This window comes from Candoia aspera, chromosome 2 (genome assembly GCF_035149785.1).
Source record: "Candoia aspera isolate rCanAsp1 chromosome 2, rCanAsp1.hap2, whole genome shotgun sequence".
Taxonomy (NCBI): Eukaryota; Metazoa; Chordata; class Lepidosauria; order Squamata; family Boidae; genus Candoia; species Candoia aspera.
In genome coordinates, this window is record NC_086154.1 from 135661121 (window position 1) to 135677791 (window position 16671).

At 39.1% G+C, this 16671-nt stretch overlaps 1 protein-coding gene across 1 annotated transcript in view; it reads left to right on the forward strand.

Moving 5' to 3' along the window:
* The window catches only part of CSRNP2 (cysteine and serine rich nuclear protein 2), a 40388-nt gene continuing 23717 nt past the window's right edge, over positions 1-16671 (forward strand). Inside the window, exon 1 of the mRNA XM_063293773.1 lies at positions 1-209. The gene's annotated coding sequence lies outside the window, so the exon portion shown is untranslated. The remainder of the gene's footprint in view (positions 210-16671) is intronic.

The following is a 16671-nucleotide window of genomic DNA, read 5'->3' on the forward strand; positions in this document are numbered from 1 at the left end:
GGCTCGTGGTTTGCCCGGTCCGGGCCGCCGCCTGTGAGAGCCGCCGCTGCCGCCCTTGCTGCCCATTTCCCACTCCCTCCCCTCCGAAGGCACGGAGCTGCTACTTCAGCATCATCCCCTGCTCAGGGGATCTTGGGCTTCGCCCAGCAGCCCCGGCCTGTGTAGAGGGAAGGGAGGAGGGACCGGCGGGCGGGAGGATACCCTACCTGGTGAGTGGCTGGATTCAGCTGGGCCGGCTGGCTGGCTAGCGTGAAGAGGAGGGCGTGCCTTGCGAGGGGCCGGGCTACGGGGCTTTCCGCGGTGAGGGCGGGAGGAAAGAAGCGGGCCGGAGACCCTTGCCCAGTAAAAGCCCTCGACGTGCTGCGTCGCCGTCCTTGCGCGGAGGTCCCTCGCTGGGTGATTCTCGCCGCCCTGGCCCTTCCTTGGAAAGATGGGCGATGCTGCACTTGAAGGAGGGTGGAGGAGCCCTTCCTGCATCCCTCGTTGAGGCAAGGATTGCTTGAGGAGGGGGCGGGGGGAGAAATCGTGCCTCACCCTTCTCCTTTGCAGGATGGAGGAGACAGACTTCCCTTTGGCGTTTGCATTTGAGTCCCCTGCCTTGCTTTGAGGTCTGTTTTGTCGCAGGCCTTATCTCGCTGACTGAAATAGATTCCGGGATTGAACATCATCTATGGTGATTTAGGAGCAGGTCGCTCTCCTTTTAGTCACTCTCATACCTTGAGCCTGATCAGAAGGCTTCTGTGTGTGCGCGCGCGAGAGGGAAGGGGTGGTGCTGTCTGTCAACTTGGGTTCAATTTGCCTAAAAGGGAGGTTACATTAACCTCAGTAAGAATTCCCTCCCTTCCTTGGAAGGTGAGGTCAGTAGTTATCTCTTGCTGCAGTATTAAAATAAAATGCTTGATTGAGGGGAGAGGTATTTTTCAAAGTGAGACCTCCACCTTGTGTGGATAATCTGACTGTGGAACTGAAGCAGGGGGGACAGCAGGGGAAAGGCTTGTTATTTGAGGCTTCATCACTGAGCCAGGAGTATCCTCCAAAAGCCTACACACACATATATATAGTGTTTAGGAACTTTTGGTCCTCTGATTTTTATAGATACTTTTGAAAAATCAGTTTTATTCCTGTATAGGCAAAGATACATTGCCAGCTTTCATTCTTTAGTCTAGAATCAAGGGAAAACATGGGATTCACTAAAAGAGATGATAAATTGTGGGTGGCATTTGTGGGACAGTGCTTCTACCTTGATGTTGGATTTTAGAGCAATTCACTTGAAGTGATGTTTGATACATACTTAAGGGATCATCCCTGTATGATAGAACATATTCCAAAAGATAAAGTGAAAATGATGACTTAGGACAAGAGTGGGCTCAGATATTTTACAGATAAGGATAGCTTATTTTGAGTTGACTTTGGCCTTGAGGTTAAGTCCTCATGTTAGATTCAGGGGAGTACTAAAGAAAATCTAAAGGCTACAGAAGGCTCTCTTTTTGGAAGATTCTAGAGAATCTTTTAACTAGTCCTCCTACTTCCATATGGCTAGGCCATGGAACTAGAGAGCACAATAATTATGGGTTAATTATAGTAAACATGAAGGTGATGAATGTTTTTGTCTGACTGAGTTATTAATGCTAAACTAAAGGATTTTTTCATTCTGAAAATATTGATGAAATATTATAAAAACAGGCCTGAAAAAAGACACCTTAAATCATTAAATAGTAATTAAGTTAGTCTGGTAAGATGGGGATTTTCATATGAAATTGTCATTGAATGTATTGTGACAGACATTTCATGAAAGATATAACATAGGCTTGGAAGCAGGTTGTGTACATATACAGATTCAGAGATTTGCCAAATTCAGCAAAGATGGTAAGAAAAAAATCCAGATACACAAACCATAGCCAGCTCATTAAAATGTTCGTATTTGGATAGTCCTGTGTTGTGTTACATTTGACAATTTTCAGGAAGTGCAAAAATTTCTTTTGAAGCATTGGAAGCCCAGGAGAAATGTTAATGATTCCAGTTTTTCATAAGCTTCACAAGCTAAGAGGAGGAAAGGAATTAGGAGGACTTTGCAGGGTTTTAGATTCAAAAGGAAAAAGGTGTTTTGGAGTACAAGGAACACCTGTTACCAAACCAAATGTGTCTTTTCCTGCTGCAGCTGTGGAGGGCAGCCATGTGATCCTAGGAAAGGCTGTGACTCCATCCCTGTTCATGACACTTTTTTATATTTGAATTCAAAATCCTGCACATCCCTAGGAATCGTTCACTTCATATTGGGTTTGAGGAGGTTGGAAGATCTTCTGTTAATTTCTCAGATTGGGTCAAAATATGAAAATAAATCATCTGGAATTTAGAATAGGAGTCATTGTGTTCATATTATAGAAACAGGACAATATCACTATTAGATGCTCACCCCTCATGATGTGGTGAAGAACTTGAAGGAATGGTGATGAGTCTTACAAGATTTAAAGTAAGTTAATGCTTCTTTCAGCATACTCATAACTATTCGTGGAGAAGTGTGAGAGAGATTCATTTCATATTTTTGCATAAATGAAGTTGTGAGACTAGTTCCCATTGATAATCAGCTTTTTCAACTATTTCATTACTTGAAAATGATTTAACCCAGCTCAAAATTCTGTTTCAAAATCCTGCAGTCAAATCTTAGAAGAAAAAATACAGTTGGTAAGATTTTTGTATTGCTTTTTAGGTAATTTGATGTATAATTCTGATTTAAGGTATGGCATTATTATACATATTTATATTTATAAATTTGTCTTATGTGCATAACAGTAAGAGTTAGATTACTTGATAAACAAAGTAAAATTGTCCCAGGTAGATAACAGAGCAACCTGTCTGAGGTTTGTCCAAAGGCATGTCCTCTGTTGATCAATAGAAATGATGTCACAATAGTGGCTCTTCTAGAACTCTGTCTTTCAAGGTCTCACTGATGTCAGGAGCATCTGAATTATAGTCAGATGTAGGTGATATAAAAATGACTTTAATTGTATAAAATATTTTTGTAGTAATTCATAATATGTATTTCTTGAATGAAAACAAAACCGTAGAACCTTAGTTTGTAAATTTAAACCTTGTTTTTCTCTTAGTTAATATGAAGTGGAGTTCATGCATGGTGAAAAATATGTTTTTAAAAAGTGAGATCAATGGACACAAACCTTGAACATGTATATTTAAAATATGTATTTAATATGTATATGAAAATATATAAATCTGTTTTTCCCCAAGCATGTTACAGTAGTCTTCATGGTTGCCTTTCTTTCCCTTTTGATTTTCATGATAATTCTGCAAATTAATTTAGGCCCATGGTCATCCAATGAGTGGCATGGCTAAATCAGGATCTAAATTCCAGCCACCCAAAGCCTAGTTCAGTTTGCTTCCTTATCTAGCCCTTGCTTAAATTACTAACAAGAACATTGGAGTTTGTCCTATGATTTCATTGAGGATTCAGCAAACTGTTTTTCTTGCATGTAGCTGACCTCTTATAGAATATGATTACTCAACAGTCCAACGATTGACATCTTTGACTTGTACCTGACAAGCAATCTGTTGTAATTTAAATGACTTAATTTGATTAAAAATGAAAAAGTAGCAAATTTAATACATTAGACTGGTCCTGCTATTAATACATTGTTTCTATAGACTGATTGTCGGGATATGAGAACCTGATACGAAGGGAAGAACTTCTGGTTTGGGAAAAACCACCCCTAGGTGAAAATCTCTGTAACCATTCGGGGGAAGATCTAGGAAATATAAAGTCAGAAGGGTAAAGGTTCATGACATAAAATTCAAGGATGAGTCTACATAGGTGCTTATATGTATATGCCAGAAATCTCTAAGCCAAAAAGAGAACAGTTTGAGTGTTTGATGTTACGCGGAAAAGATAGATGTACAATAGGGTACAATTCTCTCTGGGTATATATTCAGGAATGGTACGCCGGGAACGGAGCTGCCTTGTGTGTCAAAGAAGTCATGGAGTTCCATAAAGTAGAAGATACAAATGAGGCAGACTTTTCTACTGAACAACAGTGGATTCCATATCAGTTTGTAAAAGCAGGTTAAGAATAGAAGTATGCCATCACCCCCACCCCTTTGAACCGAGAAGCTAAAGCCAATCCATAGATGAAAAATGAAACGAGAGGCATATGGAAAAAAAGACTTTGATTTAACAGACTTCACTTTGGTGGATGCAGCAGATCAGGTTTCTATCCAGACAGCCCTTAGAATAATGGATGTCAGTTGCATCTAAAGTAGTTTCGATGAGGCAGTAAAATTTACATTAATTTTACTTTAAATTTAACAGCATCTGTGGTAATTTACATCATTTTCTTACATCCTTATGCAAATGATATAAATTGCCACAGTGATGTGCTTTCATATTTAACAGATATTTTAACTGCAACTAACACCTCCCCCAAATGGTCTGTTAAAACAAGGTTTCACTATAATAGTGGACTTCAGTCACCTTCACTTTGACTTGAAAATCTTGTTTTAGACATGAGAAATCTAATTTCTATATACCCTAAATGATTATGTCTTGGAGCAGCCAGTCAAGAATCCAATAAAGGGAGCTGTAATACTGGACCTAACATTAAATAGCATCCAGAATCTTGTTATTAAGCCAGTCATAAAATAATCATAATGCTGAAGCCCTCAGTGTTCATATAGGTGGATGCTTGCCAGGAAAGGATACATAGTCTTACTTCATTTCTGAAGAACAAATATCTAGAAGATGGGGGAACTATTAAAAGTTGAATAAGGGAGTCAAGAGGACAAAATTCTCCACAGTTTTTGAAGATAGAAAACTATAGTATAGAATGTCAGGTAGAATGTGTACCTTAGCTCATGAAAGCTACCATGAAGTCCAGAAGGGTATCACAGTGGTTAATGTGCAGGGTCAGAGATGTAAATCTTACCCAAGCAAGGAGAATAATCAGGCAGTGAAGGGAAAACAAAGACTTTGAGGAATGCATGGCAAAGAATATTAAGGTGATTTTAATTACCTTCTTGGTCAGGATAGTGGGGGCATTAAGGTGTGCCAGAGGAGGATATGGAAACATAGAAATGGAGTTAATTTTGAGACTGTAGGACAGGCGCCTGTGTTCAAGTTGGAATATTGTATGAACTGAGAGAAATGCAGGTAGTCCTCGGTTGACAATGGCAATTGGGACTGGATTTTCCGTTGCTAAGTGACTCAGTCATAAAGTGTGAGATTATGTGACCTCGTTGCTTAGTGATGGCAGTTCTAGCACTTCCTGGTTGCTGTTGTTAAGTGAATCCCTTTGGGTCGTTAAGCAAGGACCACCTATAGACACAATGAGAGATAAAGTTGTAAAACAACCTGACCACCTAAAAATAAAGAACCTCTGTATAGAGGTGATATCTACTCAAGAGTTCTTAACTTCAGTATGAAAAAAAAATACACAGTTTGTCTTTTGATATCTGCATCTATTCAGAGAACTGGAAAAGAGCCAGTGTGACTACAATTTTTTAAAAGGGACTGAGGGTTAGTAACAAAAGCTACAGATCAGATAGGTATTGAAAAAACCAGCATGGCTTCTACAAATGTAAGTTTTGCCTCACTAACCTTGTAGACTATTTTGACAGTGTCTGCAAAGTATGTAGACAAGAGTGACCCAATAAATACTGCATGTTTGGATTTTCAAAAAAGTCTTTAATGAAGTCGTTCACCAAAGTTTTCTTGAGCAAACTCAGCTCCATGGGATAAGAGGATAGATAGTCTTGTGAACTGGCAGTAAGTTAAAAAAGGAACTGAAAAATAGGAGTAAATAGACAAGTCCTACGCTAATGTTGTGAAAAATGGAGTCCCCTGGGTACAAGAGTAGTGTTTTGGTTATATATACGTGTTCTAGAGATAGGCTGAGCAATGTAATGGACATGTTTACAGATTATACCAAATTATTCAGAATAATAAAATAAAGGATTGTGCCGATCACTAAAAGGGTCTCTCCAAATAGGATGAATGGGCTTCAGAATAGTAAATGCAGTGTAAACAAATGTCAGGTGATCTATCTTGGCACAAAAAAATCAGACATCACCTATACATTAAATGAGATTTGAGCTGGCAGTGACTAACCAGGAGTTGGGGTGAACTGTTCAATGAAAATGTCAACCCCATGCTCAGCAGTTATATAGAAGGTAAACTCTGTTCTTGGACTCATTAGGAAGGGTATTGAAAATAGAACGGCCAGTATTACAGTACTTTACAAGGATGGACTACCTGCATTATATACCCTTAAGCAAACCTAGAGTGAAGCCACACTGCAGTGTTGTGTACATTTTTGATCACAGCATCTTAAGAATATTATTGATCTAAAGGTGGTGCGGAAAAGGGCAAGGAAAGAATGTAGTAATCGTGTTACTATAGCCTGAAATGAAAGAGAAGACATGACAGAGGTGTACAAAATCCTGCATTGCGGAGAATACATGGGTAGACAGAAGTTTTTCTTCCCTTTTCACATCGTTAGAGCTTGAGTTTTTCCATTGCAAATAAACGCAGGCATAGAACAATCCTTTGGCTGCATTTTGTCAGACCTGCTCCTATAGGACACAGTTTTAAAATCTCATGTGCAAATGTAATGACACAGAAGAAAGAACTATTCTTCACTAACGGATGATTTCCTAATGAAGAACATTAATAAATCACTCTTAGGTTATTTACTTACTTCAGTCAAGTTTGATAATTTGACCAGGTAAACTTTTTGCTTTGGATTATATACTTTCTTGCCAGTACAGCCCATAAATAAGATGTGTATTTTATGTCTCCTTTCTGTGTAAAAATTCTAATGTAAAACTAAAGATTTTTAAAGATTTCTGATACTAATTTACAGAAATCATGAGTTACTTGTGGAAAAATATAATGTCTTCTTTTAAAACAGATGATTAATATTTGCTGCATGGAGCATCAGTACTGTCCTTGTACTGAGCCATACCAATGCTACTGGCCTAGCTGAAGTTTTGTGCTAGCAACATTGTAGTACACATTGCTTTGGAATATTCCCTTTGTTTTATACCAGATATAACAGGTGCAGAACCTTTTTAAAACAAGAGCAGGCTTGGAGTATTGGCAGCCATCTGATGTTTGAGTCTTCTAATGAGGTCATCTTATACAAGGGCAGTTTGCTTCTCTGCAGTAAAGGTGCCATGTCATTCTGGATGCATAATTTCTTCTTGCACATGTATGGTAACTTAATGAAATTAGGTACGCCAGAATCGTAAAACAACCTGTCAGAGAGGGATATGACAAAGGTCTATGGCCTGTTCTCTCCTCCTCCAAATTAGTTTTTCTTTGGATGCTTAAGAATATTTTTTTAAAAAATCCTGCCCTTTTTCATGGTTTAAGATGGCTTCAATTATTAATAGTTCTCAATGTTTTGCTTAAGATAAACTATTTTCTTCAATAATTCTGTAGAGTCTGAAGATAGCCTGATTCTTTTGCTGCAGTGGAGATGTGGTACAGTTATGTCGGGAATTTCTGATCTTTATTTGGAACTATTTTGTTGTTGTTTATTTGTTTAGCCACTTCCGACTCTTCGTGACTTCATGGACCAGCCCACGCCAGAGCTTCCTGTCAGTCGTCAACACCCCCAGCTCCCCCAGGGACGAGTCCATCACCTCTAGAATATCATCCATCCACCTTGCCCTTGGTCGGCCCCTCTTCCTTTTGCCCTCCACTCTCCCTAGCATCAGCATCTTCTCCAGGGTGTCCTGTCTTCTCATTATGTGGCCAAAGTATTTCAGTTTTGCCTTTAATATCATTCCCTCAAGTGAGCAGTCTGGCTTTATTTCCTGGAGGATGGACTGGTTTGATCTTCTTGCAGTCCAAGGCACTCTCAGAATTTCCCTCCAACACCACAGTTCAAAAGCATCTATCTTCCTTCTCTCAGCCTTCCTCATGGTCCAGCTCTCGCAGCCATATGTTACTACGGGGAACACCATTGCTTTAACTATGCGGGCCTTTGTTGTCAGTGTGATGTCTCTGCTCTTAACTATTTTATCGAGATTTGTCATTGCTCTTCTCCCAAGGATTAAGCGTCTTCTGATTTCCTGACTGCAGTCAGCATCCGCAGTAATCTTTGCACCTAGGAATACAAAGTCTTTCACTGCTTCTACATTTTCTCCCTCTATTTGCCAGTCATCAATCAAGCTGGTTGCCATAATCTTGGTTTTTTTGAGGTTTAGCTGCAAGCCAACTTTTGCACTTTCTTCTTTCACCTTCATCATAAGGCTCCTCAGTTCCTCTTCGCTTTCAGCCATCAAAGTGGTATCATCTGCATATCTGAGATTGTTAATGTTTCTTCCAGAGATTTTAACTCCAGCCTTGGATTCCTCAAGGCCAGCTTGTCGCATGATGTGTTCTGCATACAAGTTGATAGGTAGGGTGAGAGTATACAGCCCTGCCGTACTCCTTTCCCAATCTTAAACCAGTCCGTTGTTCTGTGGTCTGTTCTTACTGTTGCTACTTGGTCGTTATACAGATTCTTCAGGAGGCAGACAAGATGACTTGGTATCCCCATACCACTAAGAACTTGCCACAATTTGTTATGATCCACACAGTCAAAGGCTTTAGAATAGTCAATAAAACAGAAATAGATGTTTTTCTGAAACTCCCTGGCTTTTTCCATTATCCAGTGCATATTGGCAATTTGGTCCCTAGTTCCTCTGCCTTTTCTAAACCCAGCTTGTACATCTGGCAATTCTCGCTCCATGAATTGCTGAAGTCTACCTTGCAGGATCTTGAGCATTACCTTACTGGCATGTGAAATGAGTGCCACTGTTCGATAGTTTGAACATTCTTTCATGTTTCCCTTTTTTGGTATGGGGATATAAGTTGATTTTTTCCAGTCTGATGGCCATTCTTGTGTTTTCCAAATTTGCTGGCATATAGCATGCATTACCTTGACAGCATCATCTTGCAAGATTTTGAACAGTTCAGCTGGGATGCCGTCGTTTCCTGCTGCCTTGTTATTAGCAATGCTTCACAAAGCTATCCCCGATATTGTTATCCTTCCTATACAGGTCTTCTGTATATTCTTGCCACCTTTTCTTGATCTCTTCTTCTTCTGTTCGGTCCTTGCCATCTTTGGTTTTGATCATACCCATTTTGGCTTGGAATTTACCTCCGATGTTTCTAATTTTCTGGAAGAGGTTTCTTGTCCTTCCTATTCTATTTTCTTCTTCCACTTCCACGCATTGCTTGTTTAAAAATAATTCCTTATCTCTTCTGGCTAACCTCTGGAATTTTGCATTTAATTGGGCATATCTCCCCCTATCACTGTTGCCTTTTGCTTTCCTTCTTTCTTGGGCTACTTCTAGTATTTCAGCAGACAGCCATTTTGCCTTCTTGGTTTTCTCTTTCTTTGGGATGTATTTTGTTGCTGCCTCCTGAACAATGTTGCGAACTTCTGTCCATAGTTCTTCCGGGACCCTATCTACTAAGTCCAGTCCCTTAAATCTATTCTTCACCTCCACTGCATATTCCTTAGGAATATTGGTGAGCTGATATCTAGCTGATCTGTGGGTCTTCCCTAATCTCTTTAGTCTGATACTAAATTGTGCAAGAAGAAGTTTGTGATCTGAACTACAGTCAGCTCCAGGTCTTGTTTTTACCAACTGTATAGATGTCCGTCATCTTTGGCTGCAAAGGATGTAGTCAATCTGATTTCGGTGTTGTCCATCTGGTGAAGTCCACGTATAAAGCCGTCTCTTAGGTTGTTGGAAGAGAGTGTTTGTTATGCAGAGTGAGTTCTCTTGGCAAAATTCTATCTGCCTATGTCCTGCTTCATTTTGTTCTCCCAGGCCATGCTTACCTGTAATTCCAGGTGTCATTTGACTGCCCACCTTAGCATTCCAGTCTCCTGTGATGAAAATAACATCTCTTTTAGGCGTGTTGTCTAGTAGGTGCTGCAGATCCTCATAGAACTGCTCTACTTCAGCTTCTTTAGCATTTGTGGTTGGGGCGTATATTTGGATCACTGTGATGTTAGATGGCTTGCCCTGAATTCAGATTGAGATCATTCTATCATTGTTTGGATTGTATTCAAGCACTGCTTTAGCCACTTTACTATTAATTATGAAGGCTACTCCATTTCTTCTGTGGTCCTCTTGTCCACAGTAGTAGATCTGGTGGTCATTTGATGTGAAGTGGCCCATGCCAGTCCATTTCAGTTCACTGACGCCCAAAATGTCTATCTTTAATCTTGACATCTCACCAATAACCACATCCAATTTGCCCTGGCTCACAGATTTTACATTCCAGGTTCCAATGGTGTGTTGATCCTTAGAACATCGGATTCGCCGTTGACCACCAGCGCCATCGGCCGCTAGCCATCCTTTCGGCTTTGAGCTAGCTGCGTCATCACGTCTGGGGCTAGTTGAGCTCATCCTCTGTTCCTCCCCAGTAGCATTTTGACCATCTTCCGACCTGGGGGTCTCATCTTCCAATGGTATACCGACATATCTCTGGTTGTGCTGATCCATTTAGTTTTCACGGCAAGAATACTGGGGTGGGTTGCCATTACCTTCCCCAGGGATTGCATTTAGTCTGATCTCTCTGTCATGACCTTCCCGTCTTGGGTGGCCCTTCACGGTTTAGCTCATGGCATCATTGAGGTGCTCAAGCTCCAGCACCACAACAAGGTAACGATCCTTTGCTGAAGATTTGGAACTATATTACATCTATATGCCTTTTGCCTTCCCTTCAATGATGGGAAGAAGATAAAAGTGAGGGTTTTCAGTATGCATTTCCTCCCTGTTCTGGTTGATTGGCCAGATTATTTGCAATTTGATTCTCCTGAAGCTTCAGGAAAAAAAAATTCAGGTAGATGTAGAAGTATGTTCTGGTCCTTATGTGCCCTAACTGAGCAATTTTATTCCAACTCATGAAATAAAATTGGCAGCATACACACTGGATAAATAAAATAAATGACTGCAAGAGATGGACTTCAAGATAGTGGTGCTTGATTGCACTGATGCCTTGGTTTGGGCTAAGAATATTTTAGCTTATGATTTCAGTTGTAATGAAGTTTTTTGGGAGGCTGCATTGATATCCTTCAAGAAGCTCAAGATAACGTATAATTCTTTTCTCCCTTCCCATTTATTTTTACTTCATCTCTGAGCCTAATCCTGACAACTGATGAGGTGATTAACTAGCCAAAAGTGGTCCCTGTCTGAGTAGGGATGTGAGTCAAATACCCTATTCTAATATTGTACAGTGCTCTTCCCTCTACATCACGTTGGCTGATCAGTCTAACCGTTTATCGGTTTGTATTGATTTGAAAAAGAATATGGATCAAAGAAAGGACAGGTCTGGAGGGATAGACGTATTTGTGGCAGTGCCTTTAGTGACTGTGCTGCTGAGGAATGGCTTTCATACAGCAGATAGAAATGATTCCCAAACATCAAGATCACTGTGATAGCCATCTTTTTCTGAATTAAAATTGAAGGTACATTTCACTCCTATAGTTGTAAAAATTTATATTTAGAATTTATAAGCATCCTTTCCCTCAGAGGAAACCCCACCTCCATTTACATTGACTTACTGTTTTAAATAAAGTGTCTTGTTTGGGGAAAATAAAGTGTCTGAAGGAGAGATATTATAGATATCCCTATCTGTCTCATATGTTTCATTGCTTTTGTACATTGAGATTGAATAGTGAAGCTAATAGAGATATAGTAGGTGGCCTTCAGCATAGGTTAGATCCGTTACATCACACTGGCTGGGGAATTCTTGGAGTTGAAATCGACACCTCTTAAAAAAGCCAAGGTTGAGAAACACTGGGTTAGATTCATTTTATTTCTCTAGGTAAACCAATTAGTGGATTTACAGAATTGAGCAACACTTTTGTATTTATTTATGTCTTAGTTTTAATGTTGACAATCCTGGTTTCTTTTTAAAATTGTCTTTCCCCCTCCCCCCTTTTATTTTTTTGTTAAGATGCTGGCCCAAAAAGTTTATCTCTTTATCTAACAACTTTTTGTGCCACTAAATAGTAAGATAGTACAAGCACAGACTTTTACTATCAGTATCTTCTAATACAGGTACTCCTTGCTTAGCCACCACAGTTGGGACTGGCAACTCTGTTGCTAAGCGCTACAGTTGCTAAGTGAAAGATCACATGACCATGACTTAATAATCTTCCTTCTGCCTTCATGATAAACTCTGCTTGTTGCAAGCCAATTGCAAAGCACACAAATGGCGATCGTGTGGCCATGGGATGCTGCTGTAGTCATAAATGCAAGGTTTGGTCACAAAACTTTTTTTTTACACCGTCATAATTTATAGTCACTAAATGATGCAGTCGGTAAGCAAGGACTATCTGTATCAATATTTGTGGAAATTACTTTTCCAGTCATATTAAGGACATTGATAGAAAGGTTACACTTTTTTGGAATATTTCAAATTGTCTGCAAACTGTAGAAGAGATGAGGCATTACATTTTGTATAGGGGGGTATGTTTAGTTGATCTTGTTCACACATTTTTCTTTCCCATTTCAGATGAATACGAGTATTGCAAAGAATTTGAATGGAATATGCCAGTCACATAACTATATCAAGAGAGTCACCTGATTTATATCCTTGGCTTAGATAGAGACTAAGTGTTATTTTGGAATGGAGATTATCTTATCTTGAGAAAACCATTCTTAAAATGCTTCAGAGTTGATAGAATAGTGTAGGAAAACAGTAATGTAAGTTCTGAGTTGTTTAGAGCTAGACCTGAAATCTATCTAAGACAGTGTTTCTCGAAGTGAGGTCTGAGGACCCCTGGGGGTCCCCCAAAACCCTCTTAGGAGTCTGTGATATCAGAATTAATTGCCAGCCTATGGTGAAAAACAATACAATATTAAAATCCCATCAAACAATTGTGAGAAGCAGTAATGGCAGCAAATGCGTCAATTTTAATTTTTAATACGGTAAATTTGATAAATATAACCCATGTAAACAAAAGCTCTTTTGGGATCCTCCATAATATTTAAAAGTGGGAAGGGGTTTTGAGAGAAAAATGTTTAAGACACATTGATCTAAGGCATAAAAGCTATAACAGGAGACGAGTAAAGCCACTGATATTACAGTTCCACAAAACTTTATATATAATTGTCTAATCTCCTAAATTTTTTTAGGAATTCCTCCATGTACTCCACAGTTAATTTCTTTTTAGTTTGGGATTTAACTATTGTTTTAGATCTATTCCAGTGAGTTTGCTTAAGAAAAAAATAAAAACAAAAGTCCATGCAAACCAAACTCTGGGTGGAAGGGAGGGAAGAAATTTCATCTAGGAGAAGGAACAGCAGAAATAATATGGGAGTCTGCTAGGAGTTCTTCTGATTACCTGACCATAGTTTAGAGACTAAACTGTGTCACATCTATTTGAAGCTTCCAGAGGCAAGGAAGCAGTCTTGAGAATCAGATGCTAAACTGGGACCAGTTCATCTGGCTGTGGGAGGCTAGAGCAGGCTTTGAACTTGTTATAATCTCTTCATTTGGTATAGACCTTCTGGAAAAGCATGACTTCCTTTATTTCAGTTTAATTATAATGGTGGTTAAAATTACATTATATCTCTTTGAAACAAATCAATGAGGAACCTGCAGATGTTATAATCTGACTGCTGGAAACAGCAGGTGTTGCCAAGAATAGCTGGAATGAATTTTGTTTAAAGAGGTAGGCTTAAAAACAACCGTGCAACCAATTACTGAGAGGATTGTAGCCTGTACCAAAAGTTCCCATGTTCCCTTTCCCACTGCTACCACCTGTACTTCTTAAAATAAAAATTGCCCAAGAATAGATTGCCCAGTTATGGCCAAAAGGAGACAAAAGCTGTGCATTTATCCTGATGTGGTAGGGACCATTAATTACACTTTGCTGTATATTGCACCACTCTTGTTTAAATGCACAGCCATAGTTAACCACTTGATTTAGATGCTTGTCTAGGGTATTCTCATACTTGCCTGTCTGTTGTTTTAGCAATGGTATATGACTGGCAGGGAGTTAATTTCTGTGTTAACGCTTAGTGTATTGAAAAATTTATGCTGGAAAGATAGAAGGTTCAAGAGTGGCAACTTCAGTGTGATAAATTTTTAATACAGAGATTAAACTTAAACCACAGATTTGCCAAACAGCTCTTAATCCCTGAACTAATAACAGAAGATGCACTGATGCAGATCTTGATGGATCACCACATATACAGCTTTATCTTCTAGCAGTTAGTTAAACTGAGCCAGTCAGCTATGACTCTGTTCCAAATAATGAGCCAACTTTTGTAGTTTAAAAGAGAACTGGTGGAAGTAGCCTTCCAGAAGGTTATAAAGACCTGGCTTTTCCCCCAGTAAATCAATTCATTATGCAAAGCCTTGATTATTGCATTATGATTATTTTAATTCTGTTTTTTGCCTGGTTTATATATTTTATGATATATATATTTATATACACACAGAGAGAGTATATATATTTGTTGATTCTTGTTAGCTGCCCAGAAGAATTATTGTTGCTTCTGGGATATTTCCCATTCTCTTATTACTTGTAAAATTGCTAAAGAAGCATGATCTTGAAGGCCATAGACAAGGTTGAGGGTTAGCAGTGGCCAAATGATAGCGAAAGGAACAAAAGATAAAAGAGAATGAAGTGGCTTTGCAGAGAGTAGTACTCAAGTTGCACAGCCTGCAGCAATGATGAGTATGGTTTGTGCAAAAAAAAAAAAAAAGTCCTTAAATATAATTACAAAGAGTTGTTATTGAATTACACAGCACCAAAACATTGCTTAAACAGAAACAAAGACAGCTGTGTTACCAACAAGAAATTGTGTCCCTTATACTGACTGACATCTGTATAATGAGCATGAAGGATTAATTGTATGAGGTTCTTTTGAATGCCAGTGTTTTTCAATGCATAGATATGCACATAGATATCATATATATACTGTTTGTCTGATTCTTCAGTGATGAGGATCAAGGTCATAGATGTTCAATGCACATATGCTTCTAGAATCAGTTTGTGAGAAATGGAGGTCTTAAAGTCTTTCAAAAGTGACTGAAATTCGTCATGAATTTAGGAAGAAACTGAAGTTAAATCCCTTTTGACAGCTATACCTCCCTTATTATACCTATTTCTCTGTAGAAAGAACATGTCTCACTTGGCTGGACAAGATGGACAAGATACTTGTCAAGAGGGATGTAAAATCAGATCATGGCTTCATCCCTGTAACAGCTCAGAGTATCTAGGCAGATAGGAATCCTTACCTGAAGGAGGTCAGTAATGACAAGGCAGTAAGTAGGAGTATTTCTCTGCAGCTTCTGCCTTCGTATGGCTGTATTTAAAATCATTGGCTGAAACTTGCTGTTTGATCCTTTCAGCTACATTCCAGGCTACTCCCACATGGATTTCTGTGCTGTTGCCACTTTACCCATGACACTTAATTGCCTGTTTTTCCTCCCTGTGTGTGTGGATGGAGTTGTGACTCAGGAAAAAAAGAAATATTGAATGTATTTCATATAAGTTATAAACAAGTTACATGGGAAATGGAGAATTTAAAAACTTGTTCATTTTCCCCCCTTATTTCTGCTGTTGGATGTTATTCGTCACTTGAACACTCCTTACAGAGAAAGCAACTGAGATAATCTTAAAATAATCCGTGAGATTCTGAGTTTGTTTTGGAACAAATATCCAGGGTGTGATACATTGCCGTGACGTCCACTTCTCCACTGCAATTGGTTTTTATGGTTTTGTTTGGTTTCTTACCATTTTGTATATTCATTAGTGCTTTTTGATTTTTGGAAGGTTAAGTGAGTGTAAAGATGTCCTTAAGGCATACTTGCTTCTGGGGATCCCATCTATGCAGTTTTCTTGGCAGAGGTACAGAATCAGTTTGACTTCAAGGTTTTCCTTTTTTTTTTTTTTTCCTGCTTCCCAGTCTAGCCAACAGTCCAGGAATTCCCAGGCAATCCCCTATCTAAATGCAAACCCTGAACCAACCTTGCTTCGATTGCAAGATCAATTAAATTTAGCTAGGTGCTACTACTTGCTGAGGCAGTTATGCTTGGGGCAGTCTAACGGTTGGAAAGGAAGCTGATGTTTTTCAAGTCTCTTCCTTTTTGATTTTAGGCTAAATTTGAACTAAAAGTTCTTGAAGTAATACAAGGTTATGCAAATTGTCTCTGCACTGAAGTGCTATAATGACATACTTGCACAATGCTTGATGTGAAAAAGCTTTCAAGAGAAAGAATTGTACCTTTCTAACCACAGCTGTTATACTGGCTGCTTCACATAAGTATTATATTGGATGCATTGGCTTTAATAAACAAAACTTTTAGAATCTATATGCTAATAAGAAAACAAACGGTGTAGTTACTCTGTTAAGTGTGAGTTTTGCTGCAGTGTAGTTGGCGCACAATAGTTATGAAGATAGCTTTTGGGGAAATCAGCACATGACAAGGTAAGCAACTTGTTTGTCTACTTGGGAGAAGGCTCCATATGCTAGGAGACTTCCTGTGAAGAAAGAAAATTGCATGCCCAGGTCTGTAAGTTGCTTAGAATCAGACATGATTGGAGCAGAATATAAGCTGAATTAATTGTTTCCTTGTGCCAGAGTTGGCATGTAACATAATTGCAGTCAGACTCACCAACACACATGCTCAGCCTGCTT